Consider the following 20,359-nt stretch of genomic DNA (forward strand, 5'->3'; position numbering starts at 1 on the left):
TTACCTTATATGATTATCCTTATAAACTACTGTTACTTTGAATGGAGTAATCAATTTTCTTCTGGAGATTGATTTTCATTACGTAACAGGCTTTGTACTGGGTTAAAATCATTTTCATTGTTTATTTCGCTAGAATATTCGTCGTCTTTTTTGCATTGACATCGGTAAGAGGTTCTTAAAACTTATATACCAAGGCAATTACATCATCTTATCCATCGCGGGAAATATATTTACTTTAAAGACATTAAAACATGCGTAATTATTCTTTTGTAGAGAATTATTCGTCTATCACTTACCAATAGAACATTTCAGTGTTTATCGTCCAAATAATATATAAATATATTAATTTATTAATAATATTATATTATTATTATAGCTTTAAATAAAAGTGTTTTTCTTGTACGATTTCCTCCAACCAAAGTTAAATCAGCTAACAAAACACATAGACTAGAGTAGATAATTTTTGAAACAAAAAAAAATCGCAGTCGGATGAAACCCATTAGAAAAGGAGGGGAATATGATAAAAATGTAAGGAAAAATAAATTACGGTCAATCCGAGTTCGGGAAGCGGGAGGGGGGAGCTTTTAAGAGAAAAAAATGGTTTCTCTCGATTTCCGACAAAACTACAAGTCCTATAGAAAAAAGTTCAATGGCAAAGTTGTAGGTAATTAAAAGTTCTACAACTTTTGCATTCACAATTTTTTTACATAACCTCAACATTTAGGTGAAAAATTCAAAAAACCAAGTTTTTGGTCTTTTCTTTTTATCTACTTCAAAATTTATTTTTTTTCTACGAAATTTGGTGGAAACTTACTTTATTATGTCCCAAATACACTGTAATTTATTTGATTGAAAATATTTATTTTTTCGCCTTATTTTGAATTAATACCAAAAAAACAACCTAATTTTCAATCGAAAAGTCACCCGTCAAAATATCAGCTTTTTTCAAAAACTTCGGGTGCCTTTTATTCATTGAAATCTCTACTTTCATATGGTGTAAAAAAAATAAACACCATAGTAAATGTTCTCAGGAAATGCATACAAACAGTGTGAAAATTAGCTTTTACTAAATCAGGCACACTTCTCGAACTACCTGAAATGTTTTTATCGACATCATTTTGCTTTTGAATATGCTGTAAAATATTAAACTTAGAACAGATAATTATTTTTCTTTTGAAATATTACCGAAAAGCCGATACAAGAGAAGATATAGAGTTCGAGAAGTGTGCCTGATTTAGTAAAAGCTCATTATCACACTGTTTGTATGCATTTCCTGAGAACATTTACTATGGTGGTGTTTGTTTTTTTTTACACCATATGAAAGTAGAGATTTCAATGAATAAAAGGCATCCCAAATTTTTGAAAAAAGCTGATATTTTGACGGGTGACTTTTCGATTGAAAATTAGGTTGTTTTTTTGGTATTAATTCAAAATAAGGCGAAAAAATAAATATTTTCAATCAAATAAATTACAGTGTATTTGGGACATAATAAAGTAAGTTTTCACCAAATTTCGTAGAAAAAAAATAAATTTTGAAGTAGATAAAAATAAAAGACCAAAAACTTGGTTTTTTGAATTTTTCACCTAAATTTTGAGGTTATGTGAAAAAATTGTGAATGCAAAAGTTGTAGAACTTTTAATTACCTACAACTTTGCCATTGAACTTTTTTCTATAGGACTTGTAGTTTTGTCGGAAATCAGGAGAAACCATTTTTTTCTCTTAAAAGCTCCCCCCTCCCACTTCCCGAACTCGGATTGACCGTAATTTATTTTTCCTTTTATTTTCATCATATTCCCCTCCTTTTCTAGTGGGTTTCATCCGACTGCGATTTTTTTTATCTTTTCATTATTTTTAAAGGCTTCTACCCCAGTCTAACATGCATGTTTACAACCAAAGTATTGACCTGCGTCTCAAACATCAACAACATGCAACCATCGAACAATTGAATAAACGATGACGCAACAATCATTACCGCATTTACTGTTTGTATGACATTACCGACCAGTTAACTTGACCCCTGCTCTGACTCAGAAGCCGAAGAGTGCCTACGCTACGTGCGGCTCTAATTCAATGGGTCATGCGTTGCACCTGAACCATTTTAACTTGATCCCTCTAACCCCACACGTTCTCAAAGCGGGTCTATGTAGGTAAGCGTTTGCCAGAGATCATGTGTGGATGGATATTGTTTCACCGTTCGACCACGTTCGCAGATGTGAATATTACAAGGGGTTATGTTATCTTGATTGTGCCGATTCTATTGTCATATTGAACTTGTGTATGAGGTTAATTATCGTGTTTATTTAATTTTGTTTTAAGCAAACAAACGTTTAATAATTTAGTGTGTACCAACAACTGCTTTTTCTTTCTTATAGATACTTAATAAAATTGAAATGAAATGAAATATCTCGTTTTATTCCCTATCTATTTTTGGCACGTAGATATTATTGGTCATACGTGTGTATATTCTAATTGCCTATACCAAATAATACAAATATTTATAATATAAATATTAAATATGTACATAGGTAATTTTCAATAAATCTCAATAACTTGAACTTCCTCACCTCTCATAAGATACCATCAGTTATTAAAAATAAAAACTTAGTTTAACTGCAATTTCCTTACCATAAATGCAGGTATTAATTAAAATAAAAATTACAATATCCTTGCCACTGTCAGTTCCCGTGTTCATTAAGATAAAGATAGTTTTAATTAAAACGTGGCCATTATAAACAAAATGTAGTAAAATCTGTTTATACAAGGAACCATTAGCGCTGTTAGATAGCTGTTATACCCGTATAGGTAAACATTAAAGACCACATATTGTGTATGGTAATTGGTAATGTATACAAAAACTTGATATTTTGGGAAAACCGCTGTTTTGAATTATGTGTAGCTCTAGTATGAGTAAACTCAGATAGTCATATAGTTACATGCCTTATGTGAAAGAGGAAAGAAGCTCGAGAATTTTTCGAAACACCAGTCCAATAATAATCAAACATATTGTGATACCTTCCCGTGACAACGGCACGTAAAACGAGCGAATTTAATTAACTTATTTCTTAAAATATTACAACTCACTGTTTGTACAGAGATCTCACTGAGACTTATTTTCTTTTTTCTTTCTTATAAAATTACATTTCAAATTCGTGAGTGTTTTTATTATTGTAAAGCTATTAAAAGTACTCAATATCTATGTCGAATGTAAATTGATATCAAAATCTTATTTTCTATCAACAAGAAGTCTACGAAGTAAATATCCATTTAATATTTTCTTACTTTAATGATCAGAACAAAGAGTCTTATTCCAACGCAATAACTCAAATTAACTCCACTGTTTATAATCAACAATCGCGTTAAAAGCTGTTTAATTTTTTACTGAAGCTTATCATCGATTAAAGAGGTTCATAAACTATATTACCATATTTAATTACACGCTTCTTCGCGAGGCAGGCGAAGCGTGGCGGGACAGTTATAATGTGTCCATTTCTCTCAGGCCACATTTGTATTGTTTTGATTCGACTACTTATACGTACTTTCTTTACGACTTTGTTTAACTTCAGGTCATAAAGACATTACCATAATTAGGCGCATAATTTGTACAATTTTATGAACAGAAGATATTAATTTCCCTAACTAGGTGGAAGCCGCGGCATGACTATTTACTTATTTTGTAATCTGTGGTCGAGAGTTTACCTACTTGTAGAAATGAATAGACATTATATTTCTTATATATAGAACCATTACTTACCTGAATCTAAATTTGTTCAGCCAGGTCACGGTCAATAGTAGATGCAATTTGCTCAATGCCACGCGTGTCAAGATCAAGTATTGAACCATGAAGAAAAGGGGTAAAAATACTCATCTCGATGATAAACGATGCATAAAAATGTTCATAATTTTATTCATTTCTTGTTTTTTTAATATTACCCTTCTTGAAGGCCCCAATGTTGCCATTTTAAGCCAATGCAGTGCATAAATAAAGAACCATATCTCTTACAATACTTTCCCCCCTCAAGAGAACTGTAGATAAGACCAATTTAAATAATTTATTTACGGCAAAAACAGCTTAAATATAAATGAGATTTCTTCGAAGAGCGCAACGAGAACGAGAACTTCTTTCGCGCTTTACTTTCTTCCATTTTAATTGTATGAATTAACCACTTAAATATTCTAACGTTCATTTATATTTCATTCATGTTCTGTTTTCACAAATAAATACCGTTATGTAACATGGAGATACTACGTTGAATAGATTATGTATGAACTCGACTTCTGGTGAAAGACGTGTATAAAAAATAGATATATAATGTAGTATATTAATATATTTAAAAAAAAGTGAAGTCCCATGTCCCCAAGTGGGGTAAGGGGCAGATGCATTATGCATACATCTGTTTCACTGATCGATTTTTCTTTAGGGACAAGTAGGTGATCAGCCTCCTGTGTCCTGCCAGACCGAGACTTTTTTTTATTCGTCTCCACCGGGAATCGAACCCAGGACCCCTCGGTTCTACGCTCACGCGTCAACCACTGTACCAAGGAGGCGGTCTTTAATATATTATGGAGTGTGTAATATGTGAGTATTATGCGGAGTGAACAGCACGTGTGCACAATATTATAACTTTTATTAAACGCTCGTGCTGGCTTCGTTTTTGCATGACATGCGTGCGATGTTTCACTTAATATATTGTAGCCTATCTACTTGTATGTGTACATATTTCTACATTTAGCAATGTACAAAGTAACGTTGCTTGAAATATACGTATTATTAAATACTATTGATACGTGTAATTAAGTTAATTTCGTTGCATATATGTAGGAATGATTTAATACTAGTAGACTCGGTAGGTAATGAGAAAGTTTTTCAACTATAACTACTATAACATCTTATAGCAGGTAATAGATAATAATGCAATTATTACCTGCTAGATAAAATTAGATTAAAAGTTAAAGCAAAGCACACGTTTATTTTATGAAAAATACTTAATCTATGAAAATATTCAGGTCATTAACCTCACAAAATACAAGGAAACAACGAGAAATGCCCATTGGAAATGCCACCATTCTGTTCATCGAAAATTTACAGAATCTGGAAAATGATTTTGAACAATATTTCCTTTAGCTACCCTTTTACAAAATATAACTTGGCTCTACGCCTGAAACCAATTTAATATTTATTAAATGGCCTTCCTATACACAATAAATAACCAGATATGTCTAGACACAATAAATATGGTGAGGTTAGTAAAAAGACGTTAAAATTCCGTAGAATGTATGTAATAATAATAAACTATGAAATAAATTCTATTGCGCAGTAGCAATTGTAAGCTATATTGTATTTCTATCATCTGACTGATTACTGCATTTAGGATGTGTTCATAATATTTCATCACATGCTGTAGGTATAGTTTATACACGAGAACATTATGTCTTAGCAATCCGATTTCAAACATAAAAAATGTTGATGATTTTTTAATATTCAGTACCTAAATGGTCAGGTAATTTTTATAATATGAGGTAAATCTAAACTCTAGTTGATGAAAATAATTTTAATGCTTACAAGTTACATACGTTTAAATACATATAATATTACGCAAAATATATAACTGCAAGCGAATTAATGGAATAAAGGGTACTATACCTACTGTAAAAGGTGCAACTAGATTCATATTTTTTTTCGTAACATTACCATCTAGGTAGGTCCTTATATCTTCAAAATTATTCACTATAATCTGCCCAGCAATTTTCATCCTAAACTTGTTTAACAGAATAACATATCAAAACTATCAAAAAGGTACACTTCTGTTAACCTTGTGATTTACATAAGTTTTCTACCTACGCTATAATCTGCTTATTATATACCCATTAGAGCTGTAGAGAAGATGACCTTCCATGCTCATGTTTTGGGCATATAATATCAAAACACACATTAATATGTGTTAATATTTTAATAACTCCGCACCCACGAACACACCTACACTTTATTTACAGAACGCTGCATTTACATCAAACGAGCAATTCTTCATCCTATGAAAAATGAAAAAAATGTCTGTGTCTATTGTCTATGTCAAATTATTTTAGTGTAAACAGGCGTAGAGCATTCTTTCGTTGTTCTTAGTGCGTTCGGAAAGATTCAATGCAATGTTCTAATACTGAACAACAATGAATGTTTACGTTTACTAAAAGATCACGAAAATATGCTCTTGTTCTAGCTCTATGTTCGTTTGATGTAAATGCACCTTAACAAAAATGAGTCTGAACGCGACACCTTGTTTAAGCGAATAATTCGGCCATATTAATTAATATCGTAAAGCATCCTATTATCTTTTGTTTTATTCAAGGCGATATAATTAAATGCTTTACAACGAAAGTAAAACGCAATTTATAGTTACGTTGTTATTTAACATGTCTGTTAGAACTTAGAACCTTATCCTTAATAACTTCATGTTCTTGTATGATTTAAATGACGCGTTAATTGATGCGTTATTTTTGTTCAGTTAATGTTTGTTAACTACACACATAGAAATAAAACAGAATCTTCACTACATAGTATTAAGGTGATTGCAACGATCTGTTCCCAGCCAATATCCCGCTAGATGGCGCTGAATTCTACATTTCTAGTTTATTTGAGTTTTTGCGTAATTGGAATAGTCATCAAACCTAGGAATAGTCATGGCGGTTACTGAATATTATATTTTATTGAAATATGTTATATCATTGCCTTAAAATCCACCCAATTCGGTAAAATTATGCGTTTTAACATCTGTCATTGCATACAGGGTCGTTTACACACACAGACGTATACAAAAATGATAAAGATTTAACTCTAGATGGCGTGAATGTAAAGCGCGTCACACACGGTGAAGATACTACCTATAATATTTTATCTAATCTAGTAATATTTTATATTACAGTATCTTAAGGTATCCGGTATCAGCGTTCTGACCATCATTTTTCTTTTTTCGCTGTAGAACCGCCATCCTGTTACAAATGACCCACAAAGGAGAATGACCACGGGTGGTATCGGTAAAATTTTAGTTGTGCCACGTATTCGTTATATTGTTAATTCCTATTTGTATTTATAATGATCATATGTATCAATATTAAGTCTTAATTAAACCGGATAAATTGAAATAATAGTAAAAGTAAAAGTTTTTCTTTTGAAACATGTATGAACTTTCGCATTAGTAGGAAGTAGGATTGTTATAAAAATAAAAGTTATATTTGTTGGCGTAAACTATTTTATTGTAATTTTGGGAAATAAATAATGTCAAAATTGATTACCTACAATAAAACGCAGTTTTATTTTATTACCTACATTACACTATTGTTTTTTTTTTATCAAAACATGTATTTGAAGTAGCAAATATGATATTATGCTGATCCAAGCATTTTCACTCAAAACTAATATCACTAATGATTTGTAAAAGTAAATTATTTCAAAATACATTTCATAACCAACAAGTAAGAATAATTATTCATACAACAACAAATCAAAAACACTATTTACTATGGAAAAAAAACCAGGAAGGTGAAAAACATATTTACGATTTCGATGCACTCGACTTTTAGTAAAATAATAGGTAAAAATATTATTATGGTTTTGATCACAGACATATCTGTGGTTTTGATTTTAGCTACTAGTATCAGAAAGCTGCGTGTTCAATGCACGTCGGGGTCCCACAACTGTGGAGGAAGGAAGGTAGAATACCTCCATCGAATAAGTGAAGTTTCTCGACATACTCGATTTGCCGGCCGGCCTCAATGAAGATTGTCCGAAAGTTGTATATGTGCTCTGTAACGAAAAAATTTCGCTAGCGCGATTCAGAGTGAGGTGTCGTACAATATACCTAATGAAGTTTTTCATCTTTTTATTTTACTGCAAATACAAAATAAAAATTAAACAATGGTAATGTAAATTCTAAACAAACTACTACCAAAATACAATTAGAACAAAAATCATTTGACTTGTTTATTTCACCCAGAGGCCAGAGGCGGCTCGTGACAAAATTGTATAGGTGTTCACTTGAAATAAAACAACGAAAATACAATAGCGTTCGGGATGATTTATTACAAAAAAATGAGCACCACATTTTATAAATGTCTATAACACTAAAAATTACAAAGTACAGGCTATTTCAAAACGAATTCAATGACTAGGTATCAATAATTAGTAAATCACCGAATTTGCATTCGCGAGCGTAGGTATCCATAGTGTTTGTCACTGACGGTCACTGACCTCTATAACTTATAGTTATAGAGGTCAGTGGTGTTTGTTGTGTAAACATGTATGTATTTGAGTAGTTAGTAGCATATTATATTCTGAATTTCTGATCCATGCCTATTCACTCAAAACTAATAACACTAATGATTTGTAACAGTAAATTATTTCAATAGGTAGGTATTTGAACATTTCCCAACAAGACGTAAGAATAATTATTCGTAGGTATACAAGATACAATAACAAATCTAATACACTATTTATTATTTTATTATTTACTAGCGGTCCGCCCCGGCTTCGCCCGTGGTACATGTTTACGTTTTCTCTCCATAAGAAGTAATAGCTAGAGAGCTAGCGCAAAGCTACCTGTATGTATTTGACCAGACCTGGATTTTTGTGTGTTGATTCCCCTATACCTACTATACATGAGATGAGGAGTCACTAAGCCCAGAGTGGTGGACGGGGCGCGCGCTTAGGTAAGACAGGTGGAAATTTTTGGCGAACTTTGAAACCATTTGACCACGTCTGCCATTTTGATATTTGAAAATAGATTATTATTACTATCGGAAAATAACAATGGCAGACCATTATCACGCGGATAACATTCTGGCAGACACTTATGAAAGTGCTGAAAAAAATACAATTTTGAAAGTATTTGACCAGATCTGCCATTCATATATTTTATTTATTAGGGTCTTAAAAACTTATTTTCGAAACGGCAGACATTTTCATTGCGTACAGACTTCAGCAGACAACAAAACTTTACAGACTTCAGCAGTCAACAAGACTTAGCTTCTACATGGTCAGATGTATATATGTATTACGTTCCTTACATCAATGATTTACTTTATTAATGTTTTTATGGTCATTTACATTTAATTTTGAAAACTATGGAATAAAATTTATAAATTTGATGATACAAAACTAAATATACATTTGTAAAGAATCTCAAATATAAAGTTGTGTTGCAAATAACAAATCATCATTTAAATATTTAGTTTATTTCTTTATTTAAGAAACAATTAACAATTACAAAACAACATAAAAAAACACGCATGCATTTATTGAAATGTTCATTCATCATCACTATCGTATGGCGTTGTGTGACTCGTCTTCATAATCCATTGAATCGGATTCTGTAAAAGTAAAACGTAAATTATATAATAAAAGAAATGAGTCATTATAAACTTACCTAGTAAGGCAATGCCTTTGATGTCGCACGATGCCGCCGCGCCGCCAGTGTAGGTACTTCTGCTGCTACATGAAAATATGCTAGGGTTGCAACAAATGGGAAATAAAACAATTGTGATTATTACTATTATGATGTAATCATTTATTCATATTATGTACATTCAAAACAATTGCTATTATTAAATCTGATGTAATTATTTTTTCATAAATATATAATTATTATTAATTACATAATATATTGCACTGTGAAATATTTACGTATCACTTTATTTTTGATGTTCTTAATTGTCTTTTATAAAATTTAAGTGACGCATTCGCATTGGGATCAACAATCCGATAAGAAAAGAATGGAGACAATATATACATAGCTTTGATTTCAATTCTACAGATACAAAATATACAATCTATCTAAAATGATACAACGGATGTTTCCTGCGTTTTCTCGTCAAAATACCGAAACAACGTAATTATTGTATAGTAGTTGGGCGTGAAAGTAAAAAAACAAATGAAAAGTGTTTTCCATATGATTATTTATTAAATTTACGCGATTAAGAATAATTTCAACGATACAATTTAGTAACCGAGAATTCAGAGGATTAAAGAAAATACCTGCCTGATCATTTTATCAAACTCTAAAAGAATTATGGTTATTTCGCATCACTCGGTTTATTAGTTTGGTAATAATTATTAAAGGTAGTTACAACCCTAGCCATTGAGTCGAACGGTAGGCAACACAATATCGACTTTGTGCGGGTACATATGGTACATTTCTTCTTGCTGTGAAGCGTAATTATTATTATTAAGATTTTTTAGGCTCTTTTGAATCAGCTGTTCTAATTTAATTCTAGAAATTTATTAAAACGTGATTTTTTTAAAAGTATATTATGAGTTTATAAATACCTCAACCAATAGTTATTGTGTCCTATCCTCATTTCTTTATATCTTGGTAGTTAACTAAAGTGTTAAATTTACATAACCTCAACAACAACATTTACACTGCCACTGCACTAAAACTAAACTAACTAGCTCTCTAGCTATAAGAACCATCCTCGTACTTCAAGGGATATAATAAAAAAAGAATTATCGAAATCGGTTCAGCCGTTCTCGAGTTATGCGCTTACCAACACATTTTGCGATTCATTTTTATATATAAGACTAGCGGTCCGCCCCGGCTTCGCCCGTGGTACATGTTTACGTTTTCCTTACATAAGAACCATCCTCGTACTTCAAGGAATATAATAAAATAAAAAAGAATTATCGAAATCGGTTCAGCCGTTCTCGAGTTATGCGCTTACCAACACATTTTGCGATTCATTTATATATATATATACTAGCGGTCCGCCCCGGCTTCGCCCGTGGTACATAATATTTACGTTTTCTCTACATAAAAACCATCCTCGTACTTCAAGGAATATAATAAAAAAAGAATGATCGAAATCGGTTCAGCCGTTCTCGAGTTATGCGCTTACCAACACATTTTGCGATTCATTTTTATATATAAGATAAGATTATGTGAAAATAACCAGGAAGGTGAAAAACATATTTACGAAAACATAGTAACATAATATGGCTGTCGCTACAATAATTATATTTCAATTTTATCTTTTTATACCTAGTAGAACTGGCCGACGAATAAAAAAAATAGTATTAGAATAAATACAATAAATTACGGAACAAAAAAAGGATTGTAACTGAATTAGGTATGTTTGTTTCTGGGCGCACCGTTTTCGACGACGCGACGCGCGACGTAAGCGTATAGGTATAGGTACCTACTTTGCTAAAACAAACTAATAAAATTGTGTGTCTGTCTGAAAATTCGGAAAAGCATATTTTGCAAGTTTGTAATTACTTTGATAGTTTACCGATTTATAATAATTGTAATTGTAATTGTATAATATATAATTTGCAATGTGGTGAAATTTCATAAAAATCACGGGCCAATTTTTTGTTTTGAATCCCACCGAAAATATAATTGCGTTATTAGAATAATTAATTACTATACCTACCCACGATCAATTATTACAATATAGTCTCAAATGCATACTAGAGAAATATTGCAATTTGATTCAATTAAAATGCATAGCATACAAAAATAAATTCACAACACAAGAAATTCCGCGCGCAAATCATAGCGCGTGTCAATGAAATCAAGAATGTTTTATATCAAGCCGACGCGGACGACGACGCGACGCCGAACAAAAGTACCTACCACGGACGACCACGCTTCGAGTTGCCAAACAACATGAGTAATAAATTGTTTACAAAAAAAACAAGTTTTCCATTTTTCTGTATGAGTAGACAGAACTTCAAAACGCCACCTGCTACGGTTTATATTATGAACGATTGTTATAAAAATAAAAGTTATATTTGTTGGTGTAAACTATTTTATTGATCAATAATTTTGGAATTTAAAATTGTCAACATTGATTACAATAAAACGCAGTTTTATTTTATTACACTATTGTTTTTTTTATCAAAACATGTATTTGAAGTACCATATAATATTATGCTGATCCAAGCATTTTCACTCAAAACTTATATCACTAATGATTTGTAAAAGTAAATTATTTCAATATACATTTCATAACCAACATGTAAGAATAATTATTATTATTCCTACCTACAACAACAAACCTAAAACACTATTTACTATGGGAAAATAACCAGGAAGGTGAAAAACATATTATTATTTACGATTTCGACGCACTCGACTTTTAGTAAAATATAGTAGGGAAACATAATATTATGGTTTTGATTTTTGCTACTAGTATAAGAAAACTGCGTGTTCAAACTACTTGTTTGTCTGTCTGAAAATTCGGAAGTACTTTGGTAGTTTACCGATTTATAATAATATTGTATATATATCGTTGTTTAAAAAATATTCAAACACAATAAAATATGATATATGTACTGATTTATCACTGGTTTCAGTGATGAACTGATGAGTCAATTATAGCCACTATACTTTCGTCATACGTGTGTATGATTGATGTGATTTGCAACGTGGTGATATTTCAGAAAAATCACGGGTCAAATTGTCCCACCGAAAATATAACTGCGTTATAAGAATAACTATACCTACGATAAATTATACATAATACAATATAGTCTCAAATGCATACTAGTGAAATATTTTATTTGAATCAATAAAATAAAAAAATAAATAAAAAATAATAATAATACAAAAATAAATTCACAACACAAGAAAATCCGCGCGCAAATCATAGCGCGTGACAATGAAATCAAGAACTTTCGAGCCGACGCGGACGACGAAGGAGCCTAACAAAAGTACCTACAATCATAGGCGGCTCGTGACAAAATTGTATGGCCGTGTTCACTTGAAATAAAACAACGAAAATAGGTACCTACAATAGCGTTAGCAGTACAAAAAAAATGAGCACCACATTATAAATGTCTATTTATACACTAAAAATTATAGAGTATTTCAAAACGAATTCAATTATTATTTAGCAATAATTAGAAAATCCCCGAATTTGCATTCGTGATCGTATTCATAGTGTTTGTCTACACTAATATTATAAAGAGGAAAACTTTGTTTGTTTGTTTGATTGTAATGAATAGGCTCATAAACTACTGGACATTTTACCAATGTTTGCAAGTTTGTGATTACTTTGATAGTTTACCGATTTATAATAATTGTATACTTATATCATTGTTTAAAAATATTCAAACACAATATGATATAGGTACTGATTTATCACTGGTTTCAGTGATGAACTGATGAGTCAATGTTAGCCACAATACTAATCACTTTCGTCATACATGTGTATGAACTATGATTGATGTGATTTGCAATGTGGTGAAATTTCATAAAAATCACGGGCCAATTTTTTGTTTTGAATCCCACCGAAAATACATATATTACTAATTGCGTTATTAGAATAATTAATTACTATACCCACGATCAATTATTACAATTTACAATATAGTCTCAAATGCATACTAGAGAAACATTGCAATTTGAATCAATTAAAATGCATAGCATACAAAAATAAATTCACAACACAAGAAATTCCGCGCGCAAATCATAGCGCGTGTCAATGAAATCAAGAATGTAATTTTATATCAAGCCGACGAGCGACGACGCCGAACTAAAGTACCTACAGTACCATTTACCTTACCAATACAGTTTACAGACCTACGACGGACGAACAATAATGAGTACTTAATAAATAAAAAAAAACATAGTTTCTAAGGTCATTAGTTTTATTTTATTTTATTGTTATTTTCTTTGAACGATTGGAAATGAAATTACTCAATTTTTACACAGAACTTTGATTTATTAGAATTATGCTCATTATGCATAAGATAACGAACGCGAATGCACGACATCTAGCGCGTCAATGTCTAAACATCGCCTTTCGTTTAGACATTGACGCGCTAGATCTGTAATAAGTATATAGTCTATGCGCTAGATGTCGTGCTTTATGTCGTGTTTCGCTTGGCAAAAGTCACGCACACTACTGTAGAAGTGTCAAATTTTTCCGGTATTTTACTGTTGTTTTTCTAAGTAAATATTGTAAATTATTGATTAAAAAGGTCGAACGCGCACACATTTCATTATAGAGAAGTGATAAAATGATTAGTTTTAAAGAAATAGTGTCTGTGTTAAGTGTTTAGAGGTAATCAAAAATGTATGGAGGGACGGTCGGAACATCAACCTTAAGAATAATTTGTTCTAATAACAATATCTACCTAGTACCTACGAAAATTTTGTGACTTAAATTGTCACGCAACGTAGATAGTAAATGAAACTATTTTAATATCACGCATTCTATACAGTATACTACATAATAAATTATATATGCCTACTTTGTATTTACAAAGCTTTGAACTCTTTCAAGGCTTTAGTGCACTGTGCAACACGCACTATCATTTCATTTTCCTGTAAATACCAGCATGTATTTAAAAGAAACCGAACAAGTGAATTAATTTTATAAGTAATCAACATTTAAAATTCTTTGCTAGAATATCAGATGAAATCACATCACGTCTGAAGAAGACTTTCGTTAAATGCTTTTTTTATTTATTATATAGGTATGTACTTATAAGTTGTAACGTCATATATTATACAATATAACATCATAACGTGTTCAATTATATTGAGGGTAAAAAAGCATAGAATTACGAATGAAATAATTTAATTCAACAGAATTGTGAAAGGCCTCTTATAGTTAATATATTATCGGATTACATATAAATCGTGTTATCATAGATAACATATAGAAAGCGTACAAAAATACATAAAAAGTAACTTTTTATTATGATAAGATTACACACGTGATAATTCATTCAATATTTATTATTTACGTAACATCATTATATTGTAATCTATTGTCCTTTATAAATAATAATACACTTATATTGTTTTTTAGCTATTCATAAAACAATAAATAATAATTAATAGTTATAAACGTAGGTAATCCTAGAACAAAACATAATCCGTAATATCTTTATTATAGTCTATGAGGGTTTTTTAGGTTTTTTTATTAAAGTCAGAGGCTTTACCATCTTAACCGCTGATATATATTATCTTATCAATAAAAAAATTGAAATAAAGATTGACAGCATTTCAATATAATCTACATTCCCCAATAAACAATAAAAATTGGTTGTCTGTAAAGTCGGTTTACTGACAATAGTTGAACGTGACCACTTCCGATTGTGCTTCTTTGTCGCTTGTTCCGCGCTTGCACTTCAAGCCTTAACATGGAACGCCTCAGAGCGAGGTAACGCCGCATGAGTCATGTTTTTTCGTGCGTGCAGCCGGCTCTATCGAATTATAAGACGTTGTCACGTCAAGAATGAAAATAAAAAGGCTTCCAATATTCAATTATGTATTGCACTACGTACCCACCGTGTTTTTTTAAGTGGGGAAATCTTGCATAGATACCCACGGCTCCTGGGGAAGGAGCCGGTGACATAGTATTAAGATTATCAACACAAAATACTTTCCTCCTAATAATATGATTATATAAGTTTCGATTCGAGTAAATTATCACAAGTTAGATAAAGCGCCGATGTTCTAGCGATTATTATGCCTATTATTCTCACACATTATCCCAGTGATATTACAATCACCACTGATTGAATTGTTCCTAAACTATAACCGAAAAAAAGTAAGCGATGTATTTCCAATTCTATTAGAGGAAATTCACTGGCATCACTTTACACGTATACCGTAACACCGCAATTAATAGGTACATCCGTTTTTAAAGACGAAACATGCACTACTGCTACGATCTATGATTAAAATCTGTATTCTATTCAATATTTTTGAAAAACAATCTAACCTAATAAAAAGACACAAAAAATGACATACTTATCGTTGCTGCAACTTACGTTCCCACTGCATTCATTATCAATTAAATATAATAACATTTCTGGAAACACAAAGCGGCCGTGCTAGCCTTCCCATGGAGAACACCCTATATAAAACGATAAAACCGATGACGTCACAGATTTAATTCCAGATGGGAGAATCATTGTTTCTCCACGGTTCGCATGTGGAGCGCGCCTCAAACCTCGCTAGGGCATTGCACCGGTCAGTGCTCGTACAAGGCTGGCTTTAGAGAGCAGTTTTCTACACTATAAATGTCATAATTAGGTGATAATCGTTTTCGATAAGGTGGAGAAATGATTCAATAATCGTGTGAAGAGATACGTCGTACCTACATGGTGTTCCGGCGAGGGTTTTTGTATTGAATATGTTATATAATATGTTTGTAACTGTATGATATCCTGCTTTCTATAAAATATTACTGATTGATATTTCACTATGAGATTGTATTTTGGAAATTTACTAATAACTTTCTGTAATATCATGGAATAATAATGTTATTTTTCTCGAATTAGTAAGAACGTTATAAATAAAACAAAACGGTGGTCCTTTTTTAGATAATAATGTAGGTATAACGACAATTTATGCTCTTTGATGGATTTTTCTAATAGAAAGAGGAAAATGGAAAAGTTATATTACAAAAGGGAGATCCTCGATCGAGAACCGAAACTTTCTGTGGTATTAATCCTTAAAAGGGACTCATAACTGGAAGTTATTTGTTTTTCTATAGCAATGGCGGAAAGCTCTAACATAATTATAACTTTACACACAGCGCGTTACCTAAAACTTTGCAAACGAAATGGAAAACTATCACATAAAACCGAATATGGAGTTTAAATTAATAAATTATACACATAAGAAGTGATGTAGCAAGCTGTGGGCGTAAATACCACATTTTATCGCCAAAACAGAGAGGAATGCGGTACGACGTTATTCTTAGCTTCAATTTATCTACATTTTTGTCATAATGCATCTGGTTAGCTGCAATGCAGGTATCGTAATTGTTCACAATTGTAATGGATGTTGGTGCATTTGTTTGCGGGTATTCGTAAGTTCGTAACTTATAGACATCGGATTATATGCATTTGCATATTTGCATATGCAAATGCATAAAACTCTCTAATTACGGCGTTAGTGCATATTATAGCCTTTTTCCCCAATCGTGCATATTTCGTTAAGTAGCGGGAGTTTGGATTGGTCGACTAACCTTTATTAGCCAATCAGAACGCTCAGCGAGTAAACCAACCCTATTTTGGCATGGTAAAATGGCAAAAAATTACAAAATGGGCTCCATTTTAAGTAATTTTTGAGCCATTCAAAATAGGGCTAGATAACCCTTTTGGGGCTAAAAACTTAAAACACGGGTTGAATTCCAAAAAAGGGCTAGATTTAGCCCGGAAAGGGTAAGTCTAAGGTGGCAACACAGGGCTCGCGGGAGACAAAAGTCACAAATTTGCGCTCGAAAATTTGGTTATTAAAATGCTAAATTCTTAAATTGTATATTGGCACAAAAACTATACTTAATTTCAAGAAAATTTCACTGTTTTTGTACAATCTTTGATTTAAATTTAAAATTAATAAAGGTTTTTTGATTTTGTATTGTGCATATTTTAGGCATATCAGTCGTTTTTAGTGCATATTTCGGCCTTTTTTAGTGCATATTTGCATGCATATTTTGGCATTTTGTTAGTGCATATAATCCGATGTCTAGTAACTTATTACGAAACGTACACAGGTACCATGTTTTAGATTTTAGATAGTTACTAGATACTGACTGTTACCTGAATAATTTGGAGTTTGGTGCTGACGCATTTTCTTAGTCTGTTATAAGAGTAAAAATAGAAAGGATTAATGATTTTTTGCTTGATAGGTAACTATTATAACATGGTAGGTATTAAATTACTTTTTTTAAGTTCACATATTCTAACTTTTACTATGATTTTAGGGCTACAATAATAAGAAAATATACACAATGGCTATTGTAAAACACCAATTGGAAACCCACAAACACAACTTCAGTGCATATGCACTGGGAAGAATGCAAAGAGTACATAATATTACCTCTTACATGAAATTATATTTTCATTATATAAATATTTAAGACAAATAGGTAGACTTAAATTAAATCACTTCAGGAATACGGTCAACATTACATAAATGCAATAAACTTTAAAGCGACTCACTTTGCACAATTTCATACTTTCTGAAGCAACTCTCATATTTTGAATCTAAAACGTAAAACGGAATAAAATTTGTTCTCATTTTTAACAACCATTTATATTTTAATTTACTTTTGGCTCTTGCAGTTAATTAATAAAAAGCTACAACAAAATTGACTGTGGCGTAATCATGCAAATTTAAAAGGTCAACTATGATCTCATAGTTTATTTTACTGTTTGTGTGCGTTTCATATAAAGTTTATGTTCGACTTTCCGTTTGTTTGTGGAAAATTGTATATAGAACTAGCGGTCCGCCCCGGCTTCGCCCGTGGTACATGTTTACGTTTTCTCTACATAAGAACCATCCTCGTACTTCAAGGAATATAATAAAAAAATAATTATCGAAATCGGTTCAGCCGTTCTCGAGTTATGCGCTTACCAACACATTTTGCGATTCATTTTTATATATAAGATTAGATATTTTAGTACTTAAAGTAATAAGTATACAACTAGATGATTATAAATAAGTATAAGACACATATTAAGCAGTTCCATCACAGTATATTACAATATTTAGGAAATAATATTGTAATAGTGGTTCCATCATGAAACAATATTTCAAAGTATAACTTATATTTTGTTAAGTTGAATTTCTAAAGAAAAATAATAAAAATTTTACTATGTTTATAATATTTTATGTTTCTTTCAAGTATATTGTACAATACAGATCTGTAAATATTTTATATAGGAGCTTTTTAGAAACAGAAAAAAGAAATATTATATACCTTCATAAAGCACAAATATTTTGAATTATTTTGTAGGTAGGTACTTAATAGCAATTTAGGTTTTATACTCTCTTAGTACTGTAATTATTGATTTATGTTTTAGTTTGTTCTACTAAATATAATAAGTAGGAGTCCTCTTTTTAACTGTTTAATCATAATTTATGTTTGTGAAAAAAGTTCTATGCAGTTTTAGATATTTTTTAAAAGGACAAGACACAATTTATAACTTGATTAATTTTTGTAATCAAAATAATCAGGTATATTATTATAGTATACAATTAATAATCACAATATGACTTATTGTAGAAATTTATACAACTTAATTAACTAATTATTTTTTTTAATAATACAAAAATATAAATATTTAATCAGGAGGTAAATTTAAATTTAGATAACGAAATTTGAAATTAGAACAAATTTAAATCCACTTTGAAAAGGGAACACGCAGTCGATGATATCAACATTACGTACAAAAACGGCCGTTTATTATCAATATTTGAATGAAATACAACATAATCACATGCAAAAACCACGATAAAATTTATTATTATTGAGCGTCAATCAAGTTTGTAGTAATAATAACAATGCAATAAGAACACGGTAAGTACTTAGCTAGAAATGAAGGATACTAACCGTGCAATAAACAATATACATTTTGATTTTCCTTTGTGTTTACGTTTGACCCGTAACTACAGACGACTTTATATATGAATTAACCTACATTTATCTGCATATTAAATAAGAAATTATCTAAACAATCAACAAAAAAGGGGGGTAAATATCGATTGTACTCACCACAACAAGCCGGCGAAGTTGAAATAATATAACACAATTTTGTCCACTTACGCACGTTATTTCTAATCAACTCAACCTTTTTATTCACTAATAATCACACCACTAATTTTAGATAGAGGAAAGGCGATAATTTCGACAATTATCATTCACAACTTCATAAAAACACTTTTACAGCGAAATAAATCCATTCATATACCGTAACACCAATTGAATCACTGAACGCGACAGAACTTCAGAAGCCCCAGAGCAAACTGTCAAATGAATCCATGGACTAGACGTTTCTTTTCTTTTTTCATAGACAAAATAAGTGTGCGCTCAACATTGAATTAAAAGTTTGTGAAAAAATATTAATATGAAATCCATATTTTTGTTAATTTAATATAATAACCATGTAAATATAAATAATGAAATCAACATAAAAAGTAATTAATGGAACAGAAGCAGAAAATAAAAATTTCATTTTAGCGCCATCTGTAAAAAGTCAATGATACTAAAAGTTGCTGGCTATTGTCAAATGTCAGATGGTACAGCTCAGAGCGTAGAGTGAGAATGAACCATTCTCACTCTACGGCTCAGAGCTAATAGCACGCTAATAGGTTTAATCTCAGAGCACGTCAGAGCAGGTTTATTCCTCTGAGGGTTTATTGCTCTGAGTGGTACAGGCTATTCGATCATAGATAAAATATTAGTCCAATCAAGTCAATAGCAAAAAAAAGAATTTGTCCATTGAAATGTTACATTTTTTAGGAATTAGGCCTGAACTTGCGTTTTTTAGAGGACGCAATTTTATTTTTTTGATGTGTAGGGGGGGGTCAATGTGAAGCTAAAACCAAGTTTGTGGGGTCG

General features: G+C 31.2%; 1 protein-coding gene across 2 annotated transcripts in view; it reads right to left on the reverse strand.

Moving 5' to 3' along the window:
* Positions 1–19,750, reverse strand: part of siz (Brefeldin-resistant Arf-GEF family protein schizo) — a 189,516-nt gene extending 169,766 nt beyond the window's left edge. For both annotated transcript variants that reach the window (XM_089710204.1, XM_089710201.1), the window contains exon 1: positions 19,514–19,750. The gene's annotated coding sequence lies outside the window, so the exon portion shown is untranslated. The remainder of the gene's footprint in view (positions 1–19,513) is intronic.
* Between the last annotated feature and the right edge of the window lie 609 nt (positions 19,751–20,359).

Source organism: Colias philodice, chromosome 24, assembly GCF_061535455.1.
Source record: "Colias philodice isolate Cphi_HAF_F1 chromosome 24, ilColPhil1 Martin Lab GWU primary, whole genome shotgun sequence".
Taxonomy (NCBI): domain Eukaryota; kingdom Metazoa; phylum Arthropoda; class Insecta; order Lepidoptera; family Pieridae; genus Colias; species Colias philodice.